Genomic DNA, 15,429 nt, shown 5'->3' with positions numbered 1-15,429 from the left:
TATTCTCTATGATATTTAATAAAAATGACAACTTAATATGCAATGACAATATTATATGATGATATACAAAATAATGCATGTTTCGGGTTAGGGATGTCACACATACATTCCGGTTCACCAGGAGTTAGGTGAATTCGGGTTTGTAAGTGGGACGAATCCATACATTCCGATTCACCAGGAGTTAGTTCAGATACGGCATATGTTCCAGGAAAATAGATCGACAGATCGCTTTTGGCAAAGGAAAAGAAAAACGTTTTAGTGTTCTCAGATGTTTTAAGTAAAACCCCGAGTTCACTCAGGAGTGGCTTGACATAACTAGTTTTTCAGTAAAATATATTTCGGCATGTGTCCACTGAGTACACCAAGTACTCAACCCTGCATATGTTTTAAAAATGTGCAGGTTGAACAGTGATGACGGCGGAGGTGTTGAGCACAGACAAATGAAGATCCTTCGATAGAATAGTACTTAATGCGTCGTGTCTCCATACACGATGTCATCTGCTCTAGACTCTTCCGCTGCAATGTAAAAGTCGAGCTTACATTCTTTGTGTCATGCACTCTGATTTATACATCTTCCAAGTAATTTCAGTTCATGTTCAGTTGTGCCACAGTTTCCCCCTTTCTTCCCCGCTTCTTTCATCCTCCCCTAGTCGCGATCAACCAGACTCTATCCTTAGAAAGTGCGGTCGTGACAAAAGTCCATCACCATGGGTCGTCTCCGTTGAATTTTGGGGGATCTAGCTGAAGATAGGGTTTAGAAAAATATGGAGTAATCATTGTCATTGATGATATGAATATCCGTGTGTTTATAGGGGAAGATATCTTAACCTAATAGGAAAAGTAAATATTATTGAAAAATTTGGTTACTGAGAAAATATTTTTAGTAGATTACTTATTTCATAGTATATTTGAAGATATCAACAAAAATTGATTCATTTTTACTCTATATATTGTGAAAGTAAGCTATTTAACTATATTTTATGATTATTTGTTAGGATTTGATTTGTGTTCAATATTCAAAAGTTTGATTCATTTTACTCTATATATTGTGAAAGTAAGCTAATTAACTGTATTTTATGATTTTTTGTTGGGATTTGATTTGTGTTCAGTATTCATTAGGATTTGATTTATTTTCCTCAATTTGTTAAGATTTGTTTTAATTTTTCTAGATATTTTTGCATTACCATATGTGGATAATATTTGATTAAAATCAGAATGAAGAATTAATCTAATTTATTTATAGGACTAGAGAAGTAAATGCACATGCACACTTAATACTCCATAATAATACGTATAATTATATGATCCATAAGTAGATAATACATCAAGATTAATCCAAACTTCAATAACTCTAAAACAAATACTAAAAACGAAATCCTAACTTACTTGGAATAAAATAACAAACCAATGATTAGTTACTGAAAAGACAATCTCAAATAAAGATAACAAATGGAAGAATAAATCAACTATGACAGATACTAATGTCTTCTTCCATAGTTGATTTAGAAACATTCCTACTCCTTCATTGCATTGCAGAAAATTTTCCGTCCGTCCTCCCAAACTCCGTGTAATGTAACCAGCTTATCTTTATGCTTAAATTCCATCGCCTGGTCGTCGTAGCTTCGGTAAATCTCACCCAAACTCTTCAGCCACGGAGCTCCTAAGACCACTTCAGGACCAGTAATGGGGAGCACAAATAAATCAACAACAAACTCATCCCCTCCGAGTGATAACTTGGCATAGTAACACTTTTCTTTACATAGAAATGTCGACTCATTGCCCACAGAAACACGGAAAGGATTGGTTGGCATAACCAACATCCTAAATTTCTTGACAGTATCGGGCTGGATGAAGTTATGTGTACTGCTGCCACTTATTAAGGTTTGGACATACACCCCCGAAATCGTACCTGTCACTTTCAACGCTCGGGGAGGGTCGAATCTCTGTGTCACGGCCTCCAAGAATTCAGGCCATGTTGTCAGCAAATTGTTATCGTGTTGGTGAAGGAGCCAATTGGACGCCCGGTGTTCAAACAGTAGTCCAACTAAGCATAGACGATCCTCTTCCGACGTTTTGAAATAGTCAAAATAGGACTGCACCTTGTAAATCCAGCCTGATGGGTCGTTTCCATTGAATTTTGGAGGATCGATCCGAAGTTTGGCCTTCTTCTCTGTTGTTGGCCTCTGAAGTTTGGCAAAAATTGCGTCTCCGTCTACCTTGGCCTCCAATGCCGAAAACAGCCGATCCGCCCGGTCTGATAAGGCAAGATACTCTTCTCTGTTGTTGTGAAGTTCCAACCTTAAACTTTTTATGGCTGACAGAATCTCTTCTTGAGAATTATCAGCATGAGTTTCTGTTGCCATGATTGAATGTGAGGGTGAATTTGACAGAGCTGAAAGAAGATGAAATCACAATTTTGAAAAAGTAAATTTTATTGGAAAATACGGTTATTCGACTACACCAGACTTTGTCGGGCATTTCGGCAAACGGTTGGAGTGCCTCTTATGATGTCATGTGAAATATGATAAATAATGAGATGGTGACATGTTATGATCAAATAAAAAACTATAAAGATGTATTAATGCACAAATGTTAAAAGGCAGTTGGGCCTATTTTGTTGAGAAGAAGAGAGAAGTTATGTGCCTTTTTATTTAATTTGAGATTCCTTTTGAGAGTGAGTATGGCCCTTTTTAAAAAAAAATTGATTGAGCCTCTTTGTACAAAGAGGTCTCCAAGATTAATTCTTCGGATTTAGTTAATAATTTATCTAAGTATAAGGCTTCTGGATTTAATTAATTAAACCTCAAAGTAATTAATTCGAAGTAACTGAATCTTTGAACGTAATTGAGAATCCAAGCCTTAAGTTGAGATCTTAAATTCTCTGATTTAATTATCATGGAGAATTGAGGTCCTCTGAGCGAAATAAGAACATAGGATGCATTACCTCATTAGGATTATTGTATATCATTGTTCTTTAGTTAATTAGCTTTTAATATTCCTTTAGAAAATGAATTTTGTGAGGAGTTTAATCTTTAAAGTGGATCTTTTGCTTAGAGATTTTTGTTGATGTGAATTGAGATTTCAAGATGAAATAAACTAGAAAAATTGAAATTTCTTAATTTAATTAGCTGATTTCAAACTTTGTGGGATAGATCAAATTCTGACTAAACTTTGTAAATTAAATGGCTATTTAGCTTTAAAAAATGGAGTCCCCTGTATAAGTCAAATTGTATATATTGATAGTGCCCCATTTGTAAACCTTGCCCATTTAATATCAAGAAAACTTTACCTTCAAACATTTACTTTCCACAATATATATAGGTGTCATGCCCCAAGTGTTAGTTAATCGTCATGACTAACGACTATGGAACGTATTCAATCACCATTCTTCCATTAAATTGAAGTTATATTTTTCTCATGATTAGACCTCCAACCAATAAATTTATAGTTAATTGACTTGAATTGTGATATATCTGTGGATGATGGTAGGGATCGATCCACCTCTCTTGCTGAATATTCTAGTACTTCTAAGAGTTTGTATCGCCACATGATTAAACATTTTCCACAATAATTAATGCAATTATTTCCCATATTGGCTACTTGACTTACAAAGTCTTCATTTAAGATATGATATCATGTATCACAGATATACGTAGCTATCGATCATTACTATGATATTGTATAATATTTTATCAATCATTACCAATTTTTAGAGTCCAGAGTACTCTACAACTACCATTCAAATGAAAAAGCACTAGACTATTCTGTTTATGATATTAAAGATTTTTTCCGAAGACTTTTTCTTTGTGCTCATTAATTGATTATTATATAAAATTTAAATTGTACATGTATCACTTATTTCACTTTCAAACAAGTGTCACTCCCTATGTGCTCAAACCCTCTTCCCTCCACATAAAAAGAAACACAACACAACTTTGAGTTATATATACAGAGAGAGAGAGCTGAAATGTTGTAACCCTATTATAGAGATCTAGACTTTTACTTTATTCTGAAAGGGAGTTGATAATCTCTTTGTATAATTATTTTACTAATTTTATGTTTTATTATTTAGTTGTTGTGATCTGATTTACTTTTTCGTAGTGGTTAAAATTTGAATTTCTTTCCTAATTTATAGAATATCTTTTTGTATATGTGGAGTCTTTTTTTTTTAATGAAGAATTATGTTATTAATTTCATTCTCTCTATTGGAGAAAAATTCATGATTAAATAAATTAAAATAAAATAGAGACAAAGTGACTTTTTTTTTTATCAAAATTTCGCTAATCATCCGTTGACCGTTAGTTTTTGACGGAACTGTCATAGAAGGACCGATCTGACAACGAATTTATGTTGTTTAGGATTCGATTTTGAAAATGTGATTGTTTTGAACCAACTTTATATTCGGCCATATATTTAAGATTGTCCACATTCATTATCGTTGATTTATTCAGCATAGAATGTAGAAGTCCAACTTTTTGACATGGGATAATTTGTATCCCAACGAAAAATCATCACTATTTTGTTTATTATAATGCACATGCATACACCCCTTATCCCTATGTAGTAGAGACGTTTCTTTTTGCATGTATAATATTTAAGAAAAATATTTTTAAGTGAGTTAAGTAAAAGAAAATAAAGTAGAAAAAAAAAGTAGAATAATAAAGAAATAATAAAGCAAGAGAGAAGAAAAGTATTGTTTTTTTGCTAAAAAAAAGAAAAAGAAATGACTCAGCTAGCTACATTGAGACAATTCAAAAAAAAATACGACTCAGCTATCGAGACGGAGGGAGTAGCATTTAATTTGTTTGACTTTAAAAATAAATGTCACCCACCCACATTGCACTGACTTGACGTACGTGGTCCTCGTCAAGAGTCAGTCACTACTCCCTAATTAGTAATATAGTAGAAAGGTAGATACATTAATCATAAAAAATAAACACACTTACAATTGTAAGTTATATATATAGACACTTTTAATATCTCGGTATAACCACCCACACGTTACTTCTTTTGAAATCAAGCCTAATGGAAGGGCCAATCCAAAGTGCCTAGGAAACTTTAATAGTTCACTGTTGCTTCTTAATTTGGGAGGAAACAAAATCACAGCCCTTCAATCAACATTTGCAAAAGTATGCAGTCTTCAGTCCCTCAATCTGAATGGCAATAAATTGGAAGAAATACCTCACTCCATGATCAACTGCCAACATCTGCAGAGCGTTGATGTTGGTGATAATGAAATACGAGGTGCATTTCCCTTCTGGATGGAAACACTCCCTCAACTTCGCGTCCTCGTCTTGAGGTCTAACAAGTTGAGTGGTACTATGTTGGTGGCTTCGAAGATTGAGCATCCGTTTCCAAAGTTGCAAGTCTTGGATATAGCAAGAAATGCATTTGATGGCTCTTTACGTATAGATATTTCAAGAATTTTGGAGGTATGATAGATGCTAAGGTTAATATGACACGCGTTGAGAAGGATAAGCTCCAAACATATTTTGACTTAAGTTCACTTTGAAAGGTTTGGATCAAACATTCAATAAATTGTTGGATACGCTTACAACGATAGACTTATCTTCCAATAAATTCTCTGGGAATATACCAGTTTCCATTGGAAATCTTAATTCTCTGAGATACTTGAATTTGTCCCGCAATAACCTCACAGGACAGATTCCTGTGTCTCTTGGGAATATAAGTATTCTTGAGTCATTGGATTTGTCGTGGAACAATTGAGTGGAAAAATTCCAAGAGATCTGACAGGGTTGACATTTCTTTCAAAATTGAACCTGTCAATGAATAATCTTGTGGGGTCGATACCACAATCCACGCAGTTTTCTACGTTTCATGATTCATATGTAGGAAACATGGGATTGTGTGGAGTCCCGTTGACAAAGCAGTGTGAACGAACTAATGGAAAACCAATTTTTCCTCCACCAGGTGATGATGATGAATATGAATTTATAGATGGATTTGGTTGGCGAAGTGTGGTGATAGGCTGTGGATGTGGATTTGTAGTTGGAATTGGAATTGGTTACATAATTATAAGAAGCGGAAGGCCAAGATGGTTAGTGGAATTCTTTTTTGGCGTCGGATATAATAATAGTAAGATGAAGAGAAGGAATAGAGCAAAGGCAACACCAAGGAGACGGTGATTCAAGACAATATTGTGCTTTTCTTGAGTTTCATTTGGAACATTAGCATGTTGTGTGTACGATGTTTTGCAAATAATGCATCTTAAACTATGCAACGTTGTATTTCTAAGTTAGGCAACTTTGTTCATAAAGTTATACATATTGTTTCTATTGTGTGATTAAGCTACCTTTACAGATGCTAAAAAAATCAAATATTTCAATGTTAAATTCTAATCTTATGTCATAAACTTTGGACCGAAAATTACTCTGATATTTTGTTTCTCTTACACAGAAGTATTTGTTCAGAACTTGTTGATGATGCACGTGTGTTGTGGGTTTCTAACAATACAGTCAATACTAGCAACTTCTTTTAAACTTTAATGTGGTCTATTATAACTGTAAGTTAGTAGTATTTGATTAAAACATGATGAATGCTATTATCCTTTATGAATAAACAGATTAGTTGCATGATTTGCATCACAAACTGGTAATGCTAGACCACGCTCACTCGGTTCGAGTGAGATTCCTTGAATCTTATCTTAAGGTCCGATTTTTGAATCTTGTGTTTCATATGGAACTGTAGCATGTTGGGTGTCTATGATGTTTTGCAAATATTGTGACATTTTATCGAACACTTAGACTACACCAGACTTTCTCGGGCATTTCGGCAAACGGTTGGTGTGCCTCTTATGATGTCATGTGAAATATGGTTAATAATGAAACGGTGACATGATGATCAAATAAAAAATTATAAAGATGTATTAAAGCACAAATGTTAAAAGGGAACAACCGTACATGGAGTTGGTGGCAGGCGACGGCGGTTTGGTGGCGCAGAGGAGATCGCACGCCGGCGGCCGAGAGCAGGGAGATAGATCAGATTTGTGTGTGTTAAAGGCACAATCTTATTCTCTGGAATTGGGCTCTCTTTTGTGCCAGTTTGTTTTGTTTAAATAATTCAGTTGGGCCTATTTTGTTAAAAAGAAGAAAGAAGCTTTGGGCCTTTTTATTGGATTTGAGATTCCTTTTTACTCTAGTATGACGCTTTTCTTATTATTTTAAATGAGTTAAGTAAACGGAATATAAATTAGAAAGAGAAAAGGTAGAAAGATGAATATAGAGTAAAGTAAGAGAGAGTAAGTACTTTTTGCTGAAAAAAAGAAATGACTCAGCTGCAGCAGTGGGACAACCAAAAAAGAAATACGACTCAGCTATATAGGGATGGAGAAGTACTACTTTAATTAGACTTTTAAATGTCGAATAAACATAAACATGAATGCATCTTAAGTGCGTGCTCATTTTATTCTTTTTCTTATTTCCTAGAAGAAAATCTAGGATCCTCGAATCATTAATTAAATCGGGAGGTTTAATTTATTGTGGAGGTTCAAGAATTTATTCATTTAACTTTGGGAGTATTATTTTTCCATGTATCTTGTTCGGGCACCAAGAAAAATCCGAAATTTAATTCATCATCTCGGGATTTAATTAGCGACTTAGAAGGGCCCAAGATTTAATTAGGCACTACAGGCCCAACTTAGAAGGGCCCAAGATTTAATTAGGCACTACAGGCCCAACTTAGAAGGGCCCAAGATTTAATTAGGCACTTAACATCAAATATTTGATTGAGCAACTTAGAAGGGACCAAGATTTAATTAGGCACTACAGGCCCAACTTGGTCCACACTTTTATTTTTAAGAGGCCCAAAATTAATTAATAATTTGCCCTAAGTATAAAAATAGGAGAATGGCCCAAAACACCTCCTTCCCATCTCCATCGGTCACTACTCTCTCCCTCATTTCTCAAAATCTCACTCTTTTTCCCTCAAATCTCAAAATCCACCGCCCCTCTTCTCTCTCGCACTCTCGCTGATTTGATTACATTCTTATCTACTAGAGTAATAATTATGATTGCGATTTTGATTTTGTCACAGATGTAACCAGATTATATGTATTTGATTTACATGTATAGGAAGCTATTCAATTGTCACGTTTATTTATAAAATCTTGTGTCTAATTTTTTGTATTAAGTTGCACTTTTTTAAAGTTAGTTCCGCAATAATGTATTTTGATTTTTTTCTACAATCCAAAATTACATTGTACTCATTTCATAATTATTTAACCTATCTTCACTCATATGACTAAATTTATCCCAAACAGATATTATTTCAAATTATCTCATATTCTATCTTCTACTTATTATTTTGTATACTCCATCCACCTATTCATATTATCTCTGAGTACATATTTATTGGGGTTCGAGTTCTGATTGTTTGTATTTCGTTTTTTGTCTGAATCTACGACTTCAACTCGGCGTGGATACGGTGTATTCGTGTGATTGGTGTACACACCTGTTAAAGACCTTCTCCTTAACGGCGATCGGCGGCTGTCGCTCGGCGATCGAAATTGCTCTGGCGCCCTAGCACAGGGTCGGCGGAAATAATAGTTTCGAGTTGTGCGCGGGTTCTTCCCGTCAGGCAATGCGATAACTAGGCGGCTGATAGAATACTCCGGCGTCCAATCAGGATCGGCGGAGGGAATCCAAATTAGGATTGGAAAACATACCTTATCTTTAGGGAGAAATAATAATTCATTAATTGGTTGAATGAATGAATACAATATCTCCTATTTATAAGACTAGAATACTAAGAAACAAATATCTAAACAAATATAGAAAAGATACGGTAAATCAAAATATAACTAAATAATTGGGATTTCTAAAGAGATGATATGAGATCGTATCAACTCCCCCACGGTTAAAATCTACCTTGTCCTCAAGGTGGAAACCACGAAGCAACGAAGAGTTGAAAGAAGAAGCTTTGGCGAATAATCTCCTCTTGGATCAAACACACACTGAGCAGCTGAGCGTTTCCCTTCATCATCCCTATTAAATTTCCGAGCATTAGTGAAGACAACATGTTTGGCAAGCACGTGTAGCTCGATGCGAAAGGTTTCTGCGGCGGCAAACAAGCACTTGATAACTTCTTCTAGTGGCAGCCCTTTCTCGCTCTCATGTAAATCCGATTTTTCCATCTGCATAGCAAGAAATCCATACTTTCGTTTGCTAAAACTGACATATATACCAGGATCGAATGCGCGCAAAATGATCACTTTGATCATCCTAAATATATCATTGTCTTCCTCATCTTTACTCCCCACTAAACCCTTCGGTCCCATCTCATTTTCTTTCCATTTATCTTCAACAATGTTCTTCTCTCCCACAACATAATGAGAACAAGGCACAACCTTCTTTATCAAACCATACTCATCAACATTTTGCAGATTCGTATGCCGCTCCTTTGACCTTGAGCTCGTGACAGCAGCTTGCGGAAGACGATTAGAAGCCAACAATGGAGCTTTCTCCAGCAGCGATTGCAAGGGCTGAGAAGGTCCTGGAGCGGAGTAGGGCGGCAGCTCCAAGGGCGGTGGAGGACTCGGTTGCTGTGGCTGGCGATCTGTTCTGGGCAGCGTTGGCAGCGGTTGGTAGTCTTGGTGGGGCTGCTTTGCGACATTGGTTGCTGGTTAGGGCAGATTCGAATATCGGACAGCAGCTGCAACGGGTGGCGGCGCTACTGAATTGGAGTGGCTCGTTATGCTCGAGCGTTGTAGTGATTGGAGATCCGACCTGCAATTGGTATACTCGATGGTGCGGTGTCGCGGTGGAGTCGACGAGACATTAGGGGGTAAATCCGACGTCACAAAAGAAGCCATGGTACTTCTCGATGGAGGATATTCTATCTTCCGAAGCGACGGAGAAATATATGGTCGATCAAGATCGGGCTGTTGCGACGATCGAGACTTGCTCACCCGGTGATCAGCGGCATCGACACGAGCGTCCATCCTGTCAATCGTCTCCAGTTTTGTGTGAATTGGGTCCTTCGCTGTGGTGGCTGGACCATAATCTAATTATCCTCGAGATGCACGGCGAGGCGGTGGTTCCCAACAAGAGGGCTGTCGCGACTGTGGTGGGTCGTAACGCGTGGCTGGCCAATTAAACTGTTGATCATACCCGCCTATTAGGTGACAATGTTGTTGAAATCCTGGTGGGTCCCAACATGCACCCCTGCGATTTCTCCCCTCGCGACGATATCGATATCTGGGGCGAGACCCCCTCTCCCAATTACATCTCCATTGTGCCTCGTCACCATCAGAATCGTCGTCGTCGTCATACCCTGTAATGCCTGCGGTTGGGGTTTGGTTCAAGATTATCGAACCAGCGATTCGTTTCATCCCTCCAATAATCAAATCTATCTAGTCTCTCCAACAATTGATCCAGTTTTCTGCTAATGGCGTCGTCGTTGTTGCCGTCATCCAAAGGCCGAGTAGATGGCACCTCGTCCAAGGGTGGTCGCTGAAGTCCCAGGTAATCACGACGGACACCGACGTTGTTGCGGCGGGAAGAACCGTTCGGAAAAGTGTCCGGGCGGTGGCTCCCCCAAGTTCCTTTCCCGTTATTATGAAAGTGGGACATGAGTAAACCGATGAAAGCACCAGTTGTTAAGGACCTTCTCCTTAACGGTGATCGGCGGCTGTCGCTCAGCAATCGAAATTGCTCCGGCGCCCTGGCACAGGGTCGGCGGAAATAATAGTTTCGAGTTGTGTGCGGGTTCTTCCCGTCGGGCAACGCGATAACTAGGCGGCTAATAGAATACTCCGGCGTCCAATCAGGATCGGCGGAGGGAATCCAAATTAGGATTGAAAAACATACCTTATCTTTGAGGAGAAATAATAATTCATTAATTGGTTGAATGAATGAATACAATATCTCCTATTTATAAGACTAGAATACTAAGAAACAAATATTTAAACAAATATAGAAAAGATATGGTAAATCAAAATATAACTAAATAATTGGGATTTCTAAAGATATGATATGAGATTGTATCAACACCCCGGTTCGCTGGAGGTAGTGTTTCTGACAGCGTTACTCTTTTGCAGAGGCGAAAGTTTCCTTCTTCATTCGAAATTTTGGGGTCTGTTACTCTGAAAAGTAAGTTGCTGGTATTTCCAAAGCGATTAATCTTACTGCATGAGGCTTGACATCTGAGGTTCCAAGTATAGATGGTAAAATGGGGATTCGGATTTAAATCCCTCCAAGAATCAATTATTACAGTCTGGTCCCTCCTCCTTTTGTGATTTTCAGTCAAACCTATGGAATATGAAAAAATACAAAAAGGATTCTATTTAAGGCAGAACATGCATGACACTTAGGGATGTCAATTCAACCCGAAATTCGTGGGCCGGCCCAAACAACCCGATAATATGAGCTGGTTAGGGCTGTAATTTTATTGCTCGAATACAAAACGGGCTAAACAGGTTGGCCCGAATGGGTTGGCGGATTAAACGGGTTGGCCCGAACGGATTGCGGGTCGGCTCGATAGGTTGTGAGTTTTAATTATAAAATATTAAGTTTTAGGGGTTTTTTATATTTTTTTAGTCATCAATCTTCATTCTACATAATCATTAGTCTTATTCAATCTTCCTTCTACACTTTTCCACTCGATCTCACAATATAACTATCAAGTTCCATCTCAACTCATTATTGCACCGTCCCATCATTTGCCACTAGTGTCTTACTACCACCAAAGCCAATAAAGACAAAATTAAGAACTAACCTATCAAAATCTTAATATATTATCATTTTAATAATGATTCATGTAAGATATGGGTTTTAATTTTCATAAAGAATTAGTTACGAACAATGCAATAATAATGACACGAACACAAGCTTTAATTTATATTGTAGTTGATCGAGATGAAAGACTTCTTTTTAAGTATTATTGAAGAAAACTATGAAAATTTGAAGATTTTATATGATTAAACTAAAAAGAAAAAAGTATCTAAAATTTAAAATCATTTTATAGAAGAAAATTTTGATACAAGAAGCTTTTAGGCCCGAATAGCCCGATGGGTTAGCCCAAAACCCGACGGGCTAGGATTAGGGTTGAAAATTTATGACTCGAAAAATCCATAACTCGAATGGCCCGCACCCAAATAGCCCGACGACCCGAGTGGGCTGGCCCAAACCCGAACGGGTTAGCCCGATTGACATCCCTAATGACACTCCCCAAACTTTTACCAAATTCGATTCTCACCGCGTAAAATTTGAAAATTGCTACAAAAGATCTCTACTTGTTTATTCATGGTAACAGAGAATGTAGGAATGGAAATTGTGTCAGGGTGATTAATTTGCTTTTGGATTTGTGAAACGGAGAACAATGAGATTTGACGTCTAGACTTTCGTTAGTTATAATGTACAATTAGTATAATAAGAGAGAGAAAAATGATTGAAATAATATTCATAGAAAATTGATGCAAAATGAACGAAGAGACGTCCGAGAATGATTAACTGATGGATAAAAAGAACTCAACTAAATTGAGAACTTCGGAATATAAAAACTCAATGCATAATTATATATTCAAAAGTCTATCTTTTAAGATCAACAATGAAGCCTTTATATAGGCAAAGAAATTCTAACCTTATAGAAAGAAAATAAGTAAGAAATCCTAAACTTATGGAAAGAAATAACTAAAAAGATAATAAGCAAAAATAAATATAAGGAAAATATGCAAAAAGGAAAACCTAATTTGTTGAAGGAAAACAATTAATATTTTTCATTTACTAATTCTACTAACTAGGAAATAAATAAATCCAAAATACAACTTTCTTAGCCACCAAATCATATATTCTACTGCATCAAAAATGAAATCCAGCTCGTTAGAAAAAGAAACATACTACTCCCTCCGTCCCATAAAAGTTGAGCCGTATTACTTTTTAGTCCGTCCCAACAAAGTTGAGTCATTTCCTGTTAAATTCTCTAAATTCTATCCCACATCGACTTGGTGATGATTCAATCTAATCTATATAAGTGTGGATAACCCTCCCCCTTATGAGGCCTTCTAAGGGGGTGAGTGGCCCATTTTTAATATTTTTTAACAAAAGACAAAACATCTAATCACTCTTACTTTATTCCATCATTTATTTTACCCTCTCTTATCTTACCTACTTTTTTCATCTCTCCTATTTATTTAATATAAATTCTCAATCTCCGTACTCAAAAGTTTTGTCTCAACTTTTATGGGACGGAGGGAGTACTAGTTTTTTATGAAGGGGGTAACATTTTAAACTTTTTATTATTTTACTCATCAATTTTTTGTAGGATAGATAATTTTTTGAAGTCTAGACTTTCGTTAGTTATAATGTACGATTAGTATAATAAGAGAGAAAAAAATGGTTGATATAATATTATAGAAAATAGAAATCACAACTCAAACACAAGCAGTAGTTCCAAATCAAACACAAGAAAAATCACAGAAATTTCATTTTGGCTTTGAATCAAGTTCCCCTGCGTGTTAGTGCAGCTCGGTTACGTCTCTTCTTCGTCTTATATTGATATCCAACCCCGAAAAAGAATTCCACCAACCATCTTGGCCTTCCACTTTTTATAATCATGTAACCAATTCCAATCCCAACTACGAATCCACTTCCATATCCCATCACAACACTTCGCCAACCAAATCCATCTACGAATTCATATTCATCATCATCTTCTCCTGCAGACTGCATCGATTTCCCATCATCATCTTTGCATTTTCTCATCAGCGGAAGTCCACACAATCCTAAGTTTCCTATATATGAATTATTCTCAAATGTGGAGAATTGGTTAGATTGCGGTATTTGCCCAACAAGATTGTTTATTGAAAGGTTTAATTTCGCAAGAAATTTCAACCTTGTCAATTAACTTGGAATTTCTCCATCCAGTTTGTTTGTTGACAAGTCCAACAATTCGAGTTCACTCATGTTTCCAAGAGATGAAGGAATATTTCCAGTGAGGGTATTGTGGGACATGTTCAAATATTTGAGAATCTTAAGATTTCCCATGGAAGATGGAATATTACCAAGAATCTATTAGATTACATATCAATTATTGTGAAGGTTTCCAATAGTCTCTTAATTAATTGATCCTGACCTTTCAAGTTGAGCCTCGTCTCCATGTAACTTAGAAACTCATCAAATTCAGTTTCTTCTTCCACATGATGAATCATTTCTCTTAAATTGTTGAAATATTTTTGAGGTAGAGAGCCCACAAATTCATTATGGGATACATTGAAAACTTGCAACCTTGGAAATGGAAACTTGGTTTGTAAAGGAAGCGACATGTTACCACCAAACTTGTTAGACCTCAACACTAGCATCCGAAGCTTGCGTAGGCGTTCCATCCAGAAGGGAAATTCATCTTGTATTCTATTATTTCCAATGTCGAGGCTTTCTAGACTTTGGCAATTGATTAAGGATGTAGGTAATCGTCCGTTGAATTTGTTTTACCCAAATTGATGGACACAAGATTACAATTCTTAGAAAAGGTATATGGTATGAGGCCACTAAATTGATTTTAATTTAGGTGAAAGATGGTCAATGATGTGAAGTTTCCAAAGCACTGCGGCAGTCTTCCTTCCAAAGTATTATTTGAGAGAAGAATATAAGAAAGATATGACAAGTTGCAGATGGAGGATGGGAGCTCACCATTTAATTTGTTGGAAGAGAATAATAAGGAATCCATATTTGAAAGATTTCTGATTGTGGATGGAATTGGACCTTCAAACAATTTATTTGAAACATAAAAGAAGGATATAAATCAAATTTATTTATATTAAAAAAGGGTTTTGATCTATGTAAACCCATTCTTAATACAAAAATGCATAACCAGGCATACGGAGGTCATTTTTAGGTCATCGTAAGCTTATTTTTAAGTCATTATAGTAAGGATGACATAAAATGTTCTAAACATTACCTCAAATCCGAATTTTGTAATATGACCTAATATTGCTTTACAATGACCCTCCATGTTTTTGTTTAATTATTGACCATTAGATTGTCAAATCTCATGGTCAGGATTTGGTCTAGATTGAGATCAACTTTTGTATTGATATTTTCCCATTGAAAAATACACATACATGACATTTTTTAGTCATTGTAACAATATTGGCGGTTAACCGCATTAGATATTAACATATTACAGTGGAGGGACCACATAAAATCAAAATGTCAGTTGTCAAGATGACCAATCTTTCATGAAATAACTCCCATAAATCAGAATGTTTAAATAAAGTTAGCATAATTTTCAAATATAAAAGCGTTGGTGAAAATATAACTATTCACCCTAATGTATGAACTTTTCAATGTCCGTGTTCAAACATATCTAGATTATTCATGTTAATATCCAGAGTAATGAAATTCAGGTCCATTCTGCCTAGCTTGCATATAGGAAATCATGATAACAAAAACTATTATAAAAATAACATAATATGCT

General features: G+C 36.1%; 2 pseudogenes; one reads left to right on the top strand and one right to left on the bottom strand.

The window, feature by feature from the left end:
- The first annotated feature begins 4,861 nt into the window (after window positions 1-4,861).
- LOC125210558 (receptor-like protein 20) lies at window positions 4,862-6,254 on the top strand (annotated as a pseudogene).
- A 7,090-nt stretch (window positions 6,255-13,344) lies between these two features.
- LOC148932032 (receptor like protein 22-like) lies at window positions 13,345-14,694 on the bottom strand (annotated as a pseudogene).
- Window positions 14,695-15,429: the final 735 nt, after the last annotated feature.

This window comes from Salvia hispanica, chromosome 2, assembly GCF_029641045.1.
Source record: "Salvia hispanica isolate PSC_SH4W2 chromosome 2, Shi_PSC_v1, whole genome shotgun sequence".
Classification (NCBI taxonomy): Eukaryota; Viridiplantae; Streptophyta; class Magnoliopsida; order Lamiales; family Lamiaceae; genus Salvia; species Salvia hispanica.
The sequence above is the reverse complement of the archived record's forward strand: the minus strand, read 5'-3'. Positions and strand labels throughout refer to the sequence as shown.